The following is a 16,887-nucleotide window of genomic DNA, read 5'->3' as shown; positions in this document are numbered from 1 at the left end:
TGCTAGATCCTTGGACTTTCATTCACAGCTGCTGCTGACCATTGTTGGAAGTTAGACTGCAAGAGTGTAAGTACAAATTCTTATATAGAGACTACCCATAAGGTCTGTGACTCTAGAGAACCCTGACTAATACAGTCAGATTCCTGCCTAGGCTTACAATTTTTGTTCTGCCCTCATATCAAATTCCTGCCAAGTTTCTAGAAGAGGCCCCAAAAGCTCTCCACAAAGTGGGCAGGACCAGCTGAGGACAACTTGTGCCTTAGATGTCACCCATGATTACAGTCTCAATTCATGTCATATAGTTCCTGTTTAGCCCCCATCTCAGCTCCTCCTGTGACATAGACTTGGCTGAAGGTCAGGAGTTACTGTTGTGTGCCTTCATGTTGTCCAAATGACTTCTGTGTGACAATGAATAAGACAGTGAATACCAGTGTCTTGCTGAGGAGTCCACAGGCCACGGGAATAATAACACTGGATACAGAGCCCCTGCAGAGAGAAGAGATTGAAGGTCAGTGCAATGGCCAGCCACACTGCAGAATCTAGTGAATTCTTCCCACATTGGACATGGGTGCTTTGGAGAGTAGAGATCAGGTCCAGGAGATGCATAAAGAAGGAAGGGCTAACCCAGCATCTTGGCCTTCCCTGTGGAATGAATGAAGCCCACATCTAGGGAACATGATCTCTGTGGTCAGCATTCTGACCCTCTTCTGGGGACAGTCACTGAAACTTTAGTCTCACTTTTTCCATCAGAATCCAGGAGGACCCCAACCTCACTGAAAAGCCCACTTTGGATTTGTCATGAGTTTAGCAAAATATTTCTCCAAGTTCAGGTAGAGAGCAATAGATGTAAGGAAGAGACACACAGAGAAGAGAAAGAGAGCCCTGCCTGACCCTGGGCAGATAGGGAAGCAGAGGACACAAAGTCTCTGCATGATGGGACACAGGGACAAAGGGAACACATACAATGAGCCAGACAAAGGCCACTTAGAGTCCACAGAGACTTCTGAAGTTTCTGCTACTTTCCAGTCAGTGACTGAGTGCCACTTGGGTGACTAAGTCTTTAACACTTGGGCCTCTGCAGAACACATCAGACCTAGTGTGCACCAGCCATCTCTCCAGCAGGCAACATTAAGACCCACTAACTTGATGCACATGCCCCTATTTTATACTTACTATTGAATATTGACCTGTCTTCCTTTAAATGTTGAATTAACAGAGAGAAAAAAAAATGTTTCCTTCATTTCAACTAATCTAAAATGCCTTCTCTGAGTCTTGTCCAGTCTTTATTCATTCTCAGAAATGTAGAAGATGAGCTGGGGAAGACAGGAACCCCCTCCATAGTCAGTCACCACCTGTCAGTTCTAAGGAAATTTTCACACAGTCTGGGGTGACTTGAGTCTGCTACTGCTCCACCTCACCCCACCCCTGCATCATTCTTATCTTCTAAACCGTTTCAGGACAAGGGCTGGAGTAAAAAGCATTCAAAGGAGCCCAGTATTCTCAAAACACATTGGCAACACCTGCCATGTTTGTGAAATTGACATTAGGGTCTGCAGAGAAGACAGCAATGGTTGGCTTGGGTTATGGTTACACACCTGGCAGCAACGGAGATCGGGTCCTGTGTGGTACTAAAAGTGTGAGCTCTCAGAGTTGGAAACGTCCCAGTGGCAGGAGCACTTGAATCACCTGCAAGAAGGCACATAGAATGGACGGGTAAATGGATGGATGAGAAGTAGATGGATAAAAGAATAGGGAGAGAGAGAAAAAATGGAGCTGAGGAGAGAAACAAAGACTGCAGTTCAAAGATCAAGGTTTCTTTTGCTAAAATCCAAAGAAATAGTGTAAAGTCTTCCTGAGTCAGAGGCAGTAAAAAAGGAACAGAAGAAAAAAAGGAAAAGGTCCCAATGGAGAAGCTAGAGAAAGTACCCAAGGAGCTAAAGGGATCTGCAACCCTATAGTTGGAACAACATGATGTACTAACCAGAACCCCGGAGCTCTTGTCTCTAGCTGCATATGTACCGAAAGATGGCCTAGTCGGCCATCACTGGAAAGAGAGGCCCATTGGACTTGCAAACTTTATATGCCCCAATACAGGGGAATGCCAGGGCCAAAAGAATGGGAATGGGTGGGTAGGGAAGTGGGGGGCGGTATGGGGGACTTTTGGGATAGCATTGGAAATGTAATTGAGGAAAATATGTAATAAAAAATATTAAAAAAAAAAGAAAAAAAGGAAAAGGATGGAAGGAAGCATGAGGAGAGACTTCTCCAGTAGTTAGAGTTGTGAGAATTCTCTTAGCTGTTGCTACTCACTCTCCACCCAAATTATCCTCTCCCTGACACCAATTCCACTACCTCTGTAAGTCATGTTCCCATGTAAGTCATGTCGCACTCAAGGTTGGTGCAATGGCCACCCACATGATTGTATAGGAAATTCTTTCCACATAATCTTTTCAAGCTAGTTCCTTCTTGCAGTTTCACCACAGCCTCTGGCCCTGTGCCATTCAGAGGGTCAGTTCCTGGAATAACTAATTAGAAATGCATGCATTGAAGAGCATAGTGCTCAGGTCCAGGAGATTCATAAAGGAGGAAGGGCTAACCCTGCATCTTGGCCTTCTCTGTGGAATGAGTGAGGCTCACATAAAGGGGATGTCACCTCTGTGGTCAGTACTCTGACCCTCTTCTGGGGGTAGTCACTGTACCTTTAGCCTTATTTCCTCATCCAAAAACCACGAGAACCCAACCTCACTGAAAAGCCCACTTTTGATTTGTCATAAGTTTAGTAAAATGTTTCTCTAAGTTCCAGGTAGGGAGCACTAGATGTAAGAAAGAGACACACAGAGGAGAGAGAGCCCTGCCTGACCCTGGGCAGATAAGGACACACAGACTCTGTTTGACACCCAAGGACAAAAGGAGCAGGTGACAGTGCATCACAGGGAGGCCAAATGAAGGATTAATGACATATACTTGTGTGTGGGGGCAGTGTCTCTGCAAACCTTGGCCAGCAGAGGGTCCATATGTGTGAGGCAGAAGGAAGTCTGGATCCACCCAATTTAGTAGCTTGTGTTAGTTGAAACTTGTAGGGTCTGACCCTGATCAGTTTATTTCAGGCGTACTTAACTATAGCACAATTTAGAAAAATGACTTCCCTGATTGTAATGAACTCAATCCTATGTATACAACAAAGCTTAAATAACATGATAACATTGAAACTCTTTTCAAAGGACAGTGACATCTTCCATGCAGATGGGTTCTATTGACTGAGAAACAATGCTAAAGATAAGGACCTAGAGAGAATGACTGAGAGAAACATGAAAGTCGGCGTGTGGAAGGGGACAGCCAGGCAGGTGTGATGTTACCACACAGATTGTGAGGGCAGAGGTCACCATTGCCAAATTTCTGGCAGAAAACAAGCTTTTCACCTCTTTCTTTGAAGAGACAACAATGCATGTTTAACAATACTGGTTCCCTTCGTGCTTATATGTAAGCACAAGGCCCTCAGACCCTCTACATATCAGAACTTAATGGCTAACAAATCCAGACATAGCTAATGCCCATAATTTTGGCACTGAGTAGGCTGAGGCCAGAAGATCACATCCCCTGCAGCCAGCATGGACCACAGAATGAGACTTTGTCTAAGTAAATAAGTAGAATGGAATGGCTTTATCAATGGCCTGCTTATTAACTACAGCGAAGATGGCTTCGTGAATCAGTATAGTGCAGTTATACAGAGCAGTGTAAAGTTCTGTTGGTCTGCGAGCAGACTACAATTCTGCTCCAACCAGGGCTAGTGATTAGATGTATAGAAATGTAGGAGTGTAGATGTGCAGATATAGAGATTAGATAGATACAGAGATATAGATTAGATAGATGTATAGATATATGGTATATATAGTGTAGGTGGGGCTTCTGATGCTTTGATCAGGAATCTGCTCGTGAACCTTGAAGGTCCTGTTCACCAATTGGTACTTGATCAATCAATAAAAATGCTAACAGCCAATGGCTGGGCAGAAGAGGCTGGACTTGTAGTTTCCCAAAGGCAGGCTAGGAGACACAGAAGGAGGAGAGAGAGGGAAGTCACCATGCTTCAGGGAGAGAGAGCGAGCCATCTACCATGAGGAACATTGGTGGAATGGCCATTGACTACTTGCCTGATAGGGCCTGGTGTATCAGACAGGAGATTAGAAACACAACTCCGATGAGGGCAGGTTTAGAGTGTGGAGCAAGGAGTAAAGGGAGTGGCAAGCTGCTGAGGGAAGCTTAGAAATGCTCCGCCACTGAGTTGTAAGGCAGGTTAAAAAATAAGCAAGTGTGTGTGTGTGTGTGTGTGTGTGTGTGTGTGTGTCTTTCATCCACGGATCCAAGGGAACGAGGGTGGTGGCTGGTAGTGTGGTCCTCCCAGAGCTTAAAGTGGAGTCGTAGAAACTACATGCTGCTATAATACAGATATTGATAGCTGATAGATAGATTGATAGATAGATAGATAGATTGATAGATATCGGGAGGTATCATAGAAAATCTCTAGGAAATAGAATTGAGCTCAAGTAAAGAATAAATCGAGGTGGAACAACAATATGAACTAACCAGTATCCCCAGAACTCGAGTCTCTAGCTGCATATGTATCAGTAGATGGCCTAGTCGGCCATCATTGGGAAGAGCGGCCCCTTGATCTTGCAATCTTTATATGCCTCAGTATGGGGGAACGCCAGGGCCAAGAAGTGGGAGTGGGTGGGTAGGGGAGAGGTGGGGGGAGGGGTCTGGGGGACTTTTGGGATAGCATTTGAAACGTAAACGAAGAAAAATACCTAATTTAAAAAAATTTAAAAAAGAATAAATCGAAACAACAATCTAGAATGCTGTACATGTAGTCATGCAAACAGTGATGGACTGAGGTAAAATCTCCCTGTGTACTGACATCGACCCTAGTTTCCACTTCCCCATCTCCTATCAGGTGACAACATGCCCAAGGCCACTTGGGAAGGTCAGCAGCTGACAGTGTTGGAGAGACACCCCATAAAGGGAGTCTGGCAGCTGTGTCTCATCTTGTGGTTACTACAGTACCTCCCTAGCGTCAGCCTCAGCCCCCAGAGGAACCTGATGCTAGAAAGACTCTGTTTCTGGCTTTTGCTAACTGTACTGCTTCCCAAGTCTAAGCTGCCATAGTTGTGTTGTGTTTCCTGGAGCTCTGAGCTATTGTCATGCACTGGGCTCCAGGTCACTTTCCCTCACAGCAGCTGCTCTTCACCTATCTCTTTCTGGGCTTTGCACACACTGTGGGGCCCTGAGGTGGTGGGACTCCATGTATTCATGCATTGCTTAGGGCTTCCCACACTCAATGACAGGTGGAGGAATAGATAGACCCCAGGCCTGCTGCCTCTGATAGAAGCAAGTTCAGGTGTTACCCAGACTCCATTGCAGGACCTAGATAATGGCACACCTGGGAAACTGGCCCTGTTTATGATCTGCAATGCCTGTCCATCAACAGGGCAGGAGCTCTGCTCTTCTGTCACATGGGCAAACAACTCATTGAATCCCAGCCTTTCTCTTTACAGACAGCTGGAGTGAATGCTGCTGTCCTGTTTAATTTTGATCAACAATTATCAGTATTGATAAAGTTAGAGGGTGGCAGAGATGCAGCCATAGTCAGAATGTGAGCAGGGTGCCAACCTCCTGAGCCTCGGAAAATAAAGGCATGGAAGATAAAGTAAGTTCTGGAGAGATGGCTCAGTGGTTAAGAGCATACCCTGCTCTTCCAGCGGGGCCTGAGTTACATTTCCCAGCAGCCACACTGGAAAGCTCACAGCTTCCCCTAACTCTAACTCCAAGGATCCAATGCCTCCTGCAGCCTGTGTAGGCACCTGAACTCACGTGTACAATTTACACACACACAGGCACACATAGGCACACACACACACACACTCACACTGAAAAGTTAACATGTTTAAAAAGAAAGGAAAGATCCATGCTGACTCTCAATAAACTGCAAATGTCATGTAGCCCATGAAGAATGACTCCATGCAAGGTTCATGAGCTGCTACCAAGCAAGAGACTTGAAGAGGAGGAAATAATCTGTCCGTCCCCAAGCCTGAAGAAAGAGTCCACACTCATAGAGAAATGAATGCCACGAGCACAGCACATCTATTTCACGAGGAATATATTATTCTTGGTGGTGAGGATGGAACCAGAGCTTTGTGCATCCTTAGCCCATGCTCTGAGCCACATGCTCAGCCTAGAGCCACACACTAAACCCAAGATGGCCACCCTGCAGTAGTGCCACCCCATTTTCACATTGTGGATCATCTGCATGATAGTTTTAAAATTTTTTTTGAGATTTTATTTATTTTTATTTATGTATATATGTGTTTGCCTGATATATTTGGGCACTGTGTATGTGAAATGTCTGCCCATGAAGGCCAGAATTGGGTGTAGGTACTAGGAATATAGATAATTGTGGTATACTGTGTGGGGGCTGGGAATCAAACCCAGGTCTTCTGGAAGCACAGCTAGAGTCTTAACCATTGAGTCATCTCTCCAGCCCTGGAAATTGTGATATTTAGAAGACAGCTTGTATATGTAATAGTATGCAGAGTCATACAAATGCTCAAAAAATGTCTCATAGAAAATTTGTTGGGATGAAAGATTTTAAAAATCAGCCTGGCAAAGGTGGTAGAGGCAGGTGGGTCTCTGTAAGTTCAAGGCCAGCCTGGGCTACACAATAAGTTTCAGGATAGCCAAGGCTTCACAGAAAGATCTTTCTTGAAAAACAATAACAGACAATTTTAAGATGAAAACAGCTAAGAGCAGGCAAATTACTGTGGGCTTATGACTTTTCTGATCAATGGAATCCTGTGTTTATTGAAATTATTATTCTGAGGAGTGGGAGGTAATGGTTAAGGATGAGTGTGTGTGTGTGTGTGTGTGTGTGTGTGTGTGTATGTATGTATGAATGTATTTTAGATAGAGTTGCTCTCTATATATCTGGCTGTCCTGGAGCTGACGCTAGGCTGGCCTCAAGCTCACAGAGATCCTCATGGACATCCTCTTCCTGCCCTGCCCCAAGTCCCCAAGTGCTGGGATAAAAAGTATGTATGCACACATGCCCTGCTGAAGGATAATCTTAGCAGAGAAAAGGATGTTATGTGTGTAATTAGAACAGGCACCAGGCAAAGGTGTGTATGAATAAAGATACTCCACATGGCTCTGGGTGGGGACAGATTGGATGAATGGGAACAGTAAAGACTTATCACTGTTGACACAACATTTAAATGGAAGAATATTCTAAGATATAACAACATTCATTAGTAACTACAAAAGCAGATGTGTGTGCTAATGTGGTGGCCTTTCACTTGGCCTGCTGCTGCTGTTTGGATCTGAGTTGGTCACAAAAGTGACACTATTAGGAGGTGACAGAGAGGATAAGGTTGGGATCAGTCAGAGTCTTGGGTGTTTGCGGAATCCATCAATTCATCTATCTACTTCTGTTATTATGTCTATCATCCAACCATCCACTCTTTAATTCATCCTGCCATTCAGTCATCATGTATCCATCCAGTCTCCCATGCGTACAAATATATATTCATGCACGCATTCAACCATTCACCCATTCACCATCCGCCATGTATCCATTCCCCAAAGGGGATGTAACCTAGCCTCTTCCCCTCCCCCCCCCTTCTTCATTTTTCTCAATGTCATGACCATGGAGGGTACAGCTTAGCCGTATGCTGCCACCACAATACACTGTCTCACCACAGATCCAAAAGCCACACACTGAACCCTCTAGAACTCGGAGACAAAGAATGCCTGTCCTCTTTTAAACCTATTGTCTCAGGGATTTGATACAAAAATGAAGAGGTGACAGACATAAGCATTGGGTTAAGAATCTCCTGAAAAATCTGATTTTATCATGTACAGTAACCAGGATCTCAGCCTAGTTTGATCCCTAGTACTGCAAACAAAATATGCTGAGTCCAGCATCACTTCCATAACTTGACATTCCTTTATTCTATGGTAGTGTGCTCCTTCAGTCTATGGTAGGGTGCAATTTCAGTCTATGGTAGGGTGCTCCTTCAGTCTATATTATGGTGCTCATTCAGTCTATGGGAGGGTTCTCCCACCAGCATTGAAATCAAATAAAACAAAAATTAAGTAAAGTCAAACAGAATGAATGATCAATACTGGAGATGGTCATAGGACAATACCTGTGGAGTCAGGCGATAGCCTCCTCTAGCACTGGTCTTCTAGCACTCCAACAGTATCCCTGGGAACTGTTGGTCCCAGGGGTTCCTGGCTCACCCAATGATACACAGTCTAGTCTACTTGACATGAGAATTTGTCCTGCTTCTGTGTTGGCAGGATTAATAGTGTTCATCAAAAATTGCCATTTCCATCCTCCTCCTACTCTGATGTGCAAGAAAACATGGAAGGTGAGCTGGGGAGGACAGGAGCCACCTACGCATCCAGCCACCCCCTCCCTCTCTGGAAATTTCCATACAGACCGAGTATTGACTCCTGTCTGATCCCGCTCCACCCACCCCACATCCTCATCCCCACATCCTTTCAACACAAGGACGAAAAAAATGAAGGGTGTCTAAACCAGGAGCCAGGAATACTGTCAGCATCTGTGTCATTTATGATGATGACTGCAGGATCAGGAGAGGAAACAACAGTGGTGGGCTGGGGTAGAGATCGGGTTGTAGTTGTGTCACTGGGTGAGTATTTTGTGGTAATAAGGATGGGAAGCTCAGACAGCCTTGTAGTAGGAATGATGTCAGGAGTGGACACAACTGAAGAACCTGCAAGAAGGCACGGGAGGTGGATAGATGAACGGGTGGAGAGATAATGGATGGGTGGGCAGATGGGTTGGTGGGTGGATGCATAGATGGAGAGATAGATTTATGGATTGATGGACAGATGGACAGAGGAGCAGGTAATGAGAAATGGAGCTGAGGAAAACGAAAGCAGCCATCCAGGATGCAAGTTGTTTTGTTTAGTTTTTGTTTTTTTGTTTTTTGCTAAAATCCAAAGAAATAGTGTAAAGTTATCCTGAGTCAGAAGCAGTCAAGAAGAATGGAAGGAGAAAAGGAGAAACAGTGGGAAGAGGCATAATGAGAGACTTCTTGGGCTGTTTGAGTTGTGAGACTTCTCTTGCCTGCTGCTGATCACTCTCAACCTGCCCCTTCCTCTCCCTGAAACTGTTCTCGCTACCTCTGTAAGTCACATCACTCTCAAGCTGTCCTTTTCCTGGATATTGTGACTGAGATCCATCTTGGCTTTGGCACACACTCTCCTTGTTCTCAGGAGGACTGTTCCTTCCCTCTCTGCCATCCCTGACACATCCACTGTTACTGCCTGGGGATGTAGAGCCCAGCAAGGCAGTAACTCCTCCTCAAAGAATTCAGAAATTCATAGTGGGGACTTGTTAATGCATGATCCCTACAGAAATGAGCCTAGAGACTTGTTCCTCAAAAGCAAGTGTCACTTCAGGTCTACTGAGGCAGAGTCTGCATTTGAAATCAGGTCTTCATATAGTTCCTGCCTACAGCAAGACCTATGATCATAGTTTAGAAGCCCATGGGAGGGGCACCGATAGCATCGTGAGAGGAGGAGGGTAGATTGCAAGAGGCTTCCTAAGAATGTAACTTCTAAGCAGACATTTGGGAAATGAAACCAACTATCTTCCAAGTCTACTGTTCACCCTTTACTGACCCATGCTACCCAAGGGAATCCATGTATAGGAGCTCCCCCTTACTACTGGCCTGCAATGGACCTGTGATGAAGATTCTGGGAGTAAGCCAGGCTGCTAGAATCTCTGACTTCCAGTGCATCCTTACCTGACCTAGCTCTTTATACACATCCACAGCTTGTACTTTGTAAGCCTGAAAGGATGGCTGAGCTAGGTAAGAATTGGTTTTCTTCAGAGCTCGGATAGAGTTGTGTCTTGTCTTGTTTTCTAATTGCAAGAGCCACAGGGGTGTGCGGGCAGAAATGGTGCTAGAGAAAATGCTAAGAGTTCTACATCTGGATCCAAATGCCGCAGGAAGAGAGAGCCATCCTAGAGATGTTTAGCACCTGAAACCTCAGAGTCCACCTTCAGTGACTTCAACTTCCTCCAACAAGGCCACACCTACTCCAGTAAGGCCACATCTCCTACAAGTGCCATTCCTTAGGAGGCTATGGGGACCACTTTCTTTCTTTCTTTCTTTTTAAATTGTGGGAAATTATTCTTTTTTTTTTTAAAGATTTATTTATTATTATATCTAAGTATATTGTAGCTATTTTCAAATGCACCAGAAGAGGGCATCAGATTTCATTACAGATGGTTGTGAACTACCATGTGGTTGCTGGAATTTGAACTTAAGGACCTTTGGAAGAGCAGACAGTGCTCTTAACCACTGAGCCATCTTGCCAGCCCGGGGACCACTTTCATTCAAACCACCATAATACCTAATGTCTGGAAGGGACCTGGGGTCCAAATTTGGATGGGGCTGACTTTCAGGTACCCACTTAACCAACTGTCTCGGCAGCATGGAGAGGGCTCTGTTGAAGTTCTGAGCATCACAGACAAATGCAAGGAGCTTGGCATCTCTGCAGTTTCAGAATGAGTTATGACAAGGTCTGGGGACCAGTGGAGGTCCCAGGACTGCCATCCCAAAGCTCACAGTTTCTTAATTATTAATAGCAGATCCAGGATGAGGGTCACATTTCTGAGCCCTGAGTCTTCCTCACTGTCAATCAGGGACTTCCTCCATCTACTCTGAGGTCTCTGTGCTGCAGCCCACCAACCCTGGAGTGAGTTCTGATGGAATTACAGGCAAGAGACAGTCAGGAATGGAAGGCTGTGGATGTTTGAGGAAACTTTAAGATTCTTCCAGGTTAATGGTGTAGGAGGGAAAGCTCAGCAGATGAAGACTCTCACTGCCAAGCCTGATGAACTAAATTCAGCCAAAAGAACATTGGCATGTCCACCATCGCATGAGCATGCGTACAAATACAATTATAATGGGAGATTCCTGTCAGCAACACCAGCAACAACAGTGTTCAGATAAACTGGCTCTTACCAGTTTCTCCACAGAGGCTGGCAAGCCTAGGTCCTAGGGTCTGCCGCAACCTTAAAAAGCTTGTGGCATTGGGGGAGGAGGGTCTTTCATTGTACCTCAGTTTTCAGCTACTAGAGCAGGCATTCTCAAACTTCCTAATGCTGTGGATCTTTAATAATAAGTTCCTCATGTTGTTGTGAACGTCAATGGTAAAGAGATGTCATTGCTGCTTCATAATTGTAATTCTGCTACTATTATGAATCATAATGCAAATATGTGATATGAGACCCCTGTAGGGCTCTTGACCCACAGGTTGAGAACCTCTCTACTAGAGGAAGCTGTTTCTTGAGTCCTCTTCAACTCTGGAGCTTTGCAACCCAGGAAGGCTGAGAGCCACATGGAAGGGGAAGCTCACCTTTTGACACCACCAGGTGGATATTTCTGAGAAAAATTATCTTGTTATTTTCATTGATCCCACAGTGATAGATGCCTGAGTCACTCATCTTGAGCTCAGTCAAGGTGACTGTGAAGAAGTTGAACTGAGAAGACTGCTGGATGGAGTATCTTAGCTTCTTGGCACCTTTGCTGATGAAGGGGTAACACAAGCTGTCTATTTGCTTACACCAGATCTTCTCACTGGAGTGGTAGAGCGTATCATACCAGCATGTCACAGAAACAGTCTGGCCCTCCAGTGCTCGAAGTAACTCCAGGTCCTGTGTCCAGGAGCCTGGGAACACATGCTTCCTGTCAGAGATCCCCCATCCTCTGCAGCAGCAGGAGGAGATGTGTTCCCTTCTCAGGGAGAGACCCTCTGTGTGTCTATGCTCAGAACTTGTTGCAGCCAGCGGCTGGCCACAGCCCACCAAGTACTCTACCCTCCCAAGCACAGAGCCCCATTGTGCCCACCTGCTGCCCCCTGCCCTCTTCTCAACCTGGTTCCTTCCCTCTGTCCTTGTCCCTGCCCTCACCTGAGGCCAAGAGCAGCAGCAGCACTAGGGAGAACAGGTATGTGGGCTCCCAGGCCATCACTGAGTCCTCCTGAGCTAGGATGGGGAGCAAGAAAGGAGTGGAGCTCTGAGAGAGGAGAGCAACTCTGGGCAGGATTCAGGAGCCACCACAGCCAGTCCTGCAGGAGCTCCTGAGGAAGGCAGAAAACTCTGTGGATGAGAGAGAAGCTGGGCAAAGTCTGTGTGGTCCTGTGGATCCTCCAGCTACAGGCTTCGAGTCTAGGCCCCTGCTCTGAACTAGATAAAGGCTCTCAGAGACTCTGATCTCCTGCCTCATAAGGCCAGGACTGAGGAGGGCTGAGCATGCCCAGGAGGAAAGTGAAAGTAGAGAATTCTCATTTCTCCTCCTCTGCCAGTTCTCCCACTTCCTCTTTAGCTTATAGTCTCTGTTCTCCACCCAAGATGCACCCACAGAAGTCAGGTGACAGAGTCAGAGGCCATTCTGAGACCTGGCTAGAACTCTTAAGTCCTGCTTGCCCTCCGGTTAGACCCTCCTACCAGTCTACCTGTCACATGTGGAGTAGAGGCCATGAGAGGAAAGGAGATGGGCATTTATTCCCAGGAATGGAGGAGCAAGGAATTGGGCAGAAACCTGCTCAGGGTTGGGGGATGGGAAATCTGGATATGAAGGAATACTTCAGAATGGGGGAAGGGAAGCAGGAGCCCAAAGTCCTGTGTTATGCCTGTACACTCTGCTTCCCAACATGCCACACTCACTGCTAAGAATTTGATGTATTCATTAAACATTTTAAAAATAGTTGTAACAGGACAGTGAGATGAATCATTACTAAGGACACGTGCTACCCAGACTGAGACCCTGAGTTTGAGCCCCACGACCCACAGGCTAAAATGTGAAATCCAATTCCCAACAGCCGTGTGCTCTATTCCACACAGAAAAAAACTTAAAGTAAATAAATATACATGTCAGTGCATGTGCTATGAAATATCAAGAGCTACAGGCTGTTCCCAGTTATGAGATGAGTAAGGAGAAAACGAGGCATGACGGTGCCTGACTATCATCCTAGAACTTAGGAGGCAGAGGCAGGAGGATGGAGAGGTCAAGTTTATGCATGGCTACATAGCAAGTTCTATCAGGGCTCCATGAGGCACTGTCTCAAATAAACAAATAAATAAAAATAAAAGGTAAAAACCTGTAATAGTGGGGAAAATTTAAATGGAAATACAGGGTTTCAGGTAGGATGCCAGGGAGAAAGGACTGATGCCGATGGCCACAGGACTTGTGAAAAGCTCTGGGGAAGAACAGGACAGATGAGGGAGCATGGTGCAGGCACTGAGGAAGCACAGGTCACCCTGGGACAAGGACTTAGAGGTGGGAAAGTCTTTGATCAAGTGGCAAAGGCAGGGTGTCTAGGTGTGAGTTGGGCCTTGGCTAGTGACATTCTGCAGCTGAAGGGCTAGCTAGGTGACTCCTCACCACTCCCAGCATGGAGCAGAAAGTCTGAAGATGCTGAGGGCAGACCTCCAGCATCCTTTCCAGTGAGCAGAGCAAGGCAGGCCTTCTGTAGCCACTGTGTAAACTCTTTGGGAGAGTGCACAACTGTGGCCACAGGGTTACTTCCCCTGCTCCCTGCATGTAAAACAACAAGCCCTGTGAGGGGTGGTCAGTCCCTACAGCATTTAGCTCAGGAGACTGTTGCCTCTCCAAGGCAGGCAGCATCCCTGGCCTGTCTGGTACCCTAGATGGTTATGCCCTTCCAGGACCTAACTCTACATTGCTTCTGGCTCTGCTGGAGCTCAAGAAAGAAAGGCAAGGATAGGAAGGAGACTGGGCTGGGGTTTGAGAAAAGAGAAGTCATGCAGGCTGCAGGAGCTGAGGAAATGGGTGTCTACAGCACTCCTCTGTTTCCAGTGTCCCTACCACTTGGGGTAGGATTAGAGAGAAAATCTCTCATGCATTGCTGGCTCACAGCATCCCACCCCTGTGTGATCACATGAGTGGGTGGGTATCATTTTCACACTCTCCTATCTAACTTCTCCTTCTCTGGAGACTTTCATGCACCCATCACTGGGGCCAGTCCCTGGCCTCCACTGTCCACATAGCTCCTATAGCAGGCAGCCTTGCCAAGGTCTAGACTGTGCAGTGTCTGTACCCACATCTCTATAACCTCCTGCAGGCATCACCCACCTCTTGACAACAGCCCATGCTCTGGGCTACACAGAGAAAACTCCCCCATGACACCACCTGACCATCCTGAGTTTGCAGGCTCTCCAAGGCTCCTCTCTCTTAAGGACTCAAGCTTGTCCTGCCTCCTGGACCACAGCGTCTGACCCTGTGTGAGGGTCTAATGTGTAAGCAACTGTTCTGTGCCTTCTCTTCCTCAGTCGCTGTCAGACCGAGGACAGAGCTGGCTGACTTCCCTTCCCTGCCTGCCCTGCCTCTCTAGATGTTGAGCTGTGCTCATGCAGCTGACATGCACATGGCCTTGTCCTAGAAGGTGGTGTCCAGGGTTTCTCTCCCTCTTCCTGTCCCGAAGGGGACACAGTATCAGAGAGGGACAGTGATTCGTCGTAGTCACACTGATGTGAAGGCTACAGAGGGAATTCGAACTCAGGCCTTGACCTCAGGACCATTGCATGTTAACTATTCACAAGGAGATGGCACTGAAGAGGCGACTGCAATGGTTTGAGTGAGATGTTCACCATTGTCTCAGGCCTCTGAACACTTGATACACAGCTGGGAGAGCTGCTGGGACAGTTTAGGAGGAACTTTGCTGGAGGAAGTATGTCATATGGGGTGGGATCTGAGCCTAAGATCTTACCCTACTCTGTGTTCCTTCTCTCTCTGCTACTTGCTGTGGACCAAAATGTGAGCTTGCAGCTTCCTGCTCCAGTCTGATGCATGCTGCCATGTTTCTCTGTCAGTGGAGTCTCATTTCTTTAGGGACAGTAAGCCCAAATAAATTCTTCCTTTTATAAGTTGGCTTTGGTCATGGTGTGACCAGAGGGCTTCTGTGCAGGTTCCTGATAGGGTAGATCAGGAATGATACAAATAAAGAAGATAGACCTTGCAGAAGTTGATGGCTTATTCCAAGCAAATTTATTAACAAGAACAGCAGTTTTTATATGGCTTACTGAGGGGAAATGGGACAGTCAGTGGAAAGCTGTCGTGCAGTAGCATCAAGTCAGCAGGAAGCTAATCTAACAACATTGCCTAAAATACAGGATATCAAATGTATCACAGACAGATTTCATGGTAGCATTTGGACTAAAAACCACAGCTCCTGTGGGGAGGAGTTCGGTCCACAGGTCCAAAGCTTCCCCAAGGCCCTGGCACCGGGCTACTACTGACTTTGCCAGGGGTATTCTTGGTGTTAAATAAGGGAATACTCATCCGGGAAATGCAAATCAAAACAACCTTGAGATTCCACCTCACAACAGTCAGAATGGCTAAGATCAAAAATTTAGGTGACAGCAGATGCTGGCAAGGATGTGGAGAAAGAGGAACACTCCTCCATTGCTGGTGGGATTGCAAGCTTGTACAACCACTCTGGAGGTCATTCTGGCGGTTGCTCAGAAAATTGGACATAGTACTACCAGAAGATCCAGCAATACCACTCCTGGTCATATACCTAGAATATGTTCCAACTGGTAATAAGGACACATGCTCCACTATGTTCATAGCAGCCTTATTTATAATAGCCAGCAGCTGGAAAGAATCCAGATGTCTCTCAACAGAGGAATGGATACAGAAAATGTGGTACATTTACACAATGGAGTACTACTCAGCTATTAAAAACAATGAATTTATGAAATTCTTGGGCAAATGGATGAATCTGGAGGATATCATCCTTAGTGAGGTAAGCCAATCACAAAAGAACACACATGATAAGCACTCACTGATAAGTGGATATTAGCCCAGAAACTTAGACTATCCAAGATACAATTTGCAAAACACAAGAAAATCAAGAAGGAAGACCAACGTGTTGATACTTCATTCTTCCTTAGAATAGGGAACAAAATACCCATGGAAGGAGTAACATAGACAAAGTTTGGAGCTAAGACAAATGGATGGACCATCCAGACATGTCCCATCCCAAGGATCCATCCCATAATCATCCACCAAACCCAGACACTATTGCATATGCCAGCAAGATTTTACTGAAAGGAACCTGATATAGCTGTGTCAGGTGAGGCTATGCCAGTGCCTGGCAAATACAGAAGTGGATGCTCACAGTCATCTATAGGATGGAACATGGGGCCCCCAGTGGAGGAGCTAGAGAAACTACCCAATGAGCTGTAGGGGTCTGTAATCCTATAGGTGGGACAACAATATGAACTAACCAGTATCCCCATAGCTCTTGTCTCTAGCTGCATATGTAGCAGAAGATAGCTTAGTGGGTCATCATTGGGAAGAGAGGCCCCCTAGGTCTTGCAAACTTTATATGCCCCAGTACAGGGGAACTCCAGAGCCAAGAAGTGGGAGTGGGTGGGTGTATTAGTCAGGGTTCTCTAGAGTCACAGAACTTATGGATAGTCTCTATATAGTAAAAGAATTTATTGATGACTTACAGTCAGCAGCCCAACTCCCAACAATGGTTCAGTCGCAGCTGTGAATGGAAGTCCAAGGATCTAGCAGTTACTCAGTCTCACACAGCAAGCAGGCGAAGGAGCAAGAGCTAGACTCCCTTCTTCCAATGTCCTTATATTGTCTCCAGCAGAAGGTGTAGCCCAGATTAAAGGTGTGTTCCACCACACCTTTAATCCCAGATGAAAGGTGTAGCCCAGATTAAATCTCCTTAAACTCGGAGATTTAATATTCTGGAATCCATAGCCACTATGGCTCAAGATCTCCATACCAAGATCCAGATAAGGATCTCCAAGCCTCC

At 46.1% G+C, this 16,887-nt stretch overlaps 1 pseudogene; it reads right to left on the bottom strand.

Annotated features, from left to right (window-relative positions):
• Positions 1-355: 355 nt before the first annotated feature.
• LOC110312261 (triggering receptor expressed on myeloid cells 1-like) lies at positions 356-12,059 on the bottom strand (annotated as a pseudogene).
• Between the last annotated feature and the right edge of the window lie 4,828 nt (positions 12,060-16,887).

The sequence above is a fragment of the Mus caroli genome, unplaced genomic scaffold (genome assembly GCF_978045245.1).
Source record: "Mus caroli unplaced genomic scaffold, Mus_caroli_1 scaffold_18, whole genome shotgun sequence".
NCBI lineage: Eukaryota > Metazoa > Chordata > Mammalia > Rodentia > Muridae > Mus > Mus caroli.
This window is presented reverse-complemented; position numbering and strand designations above follow the sequence as displayed.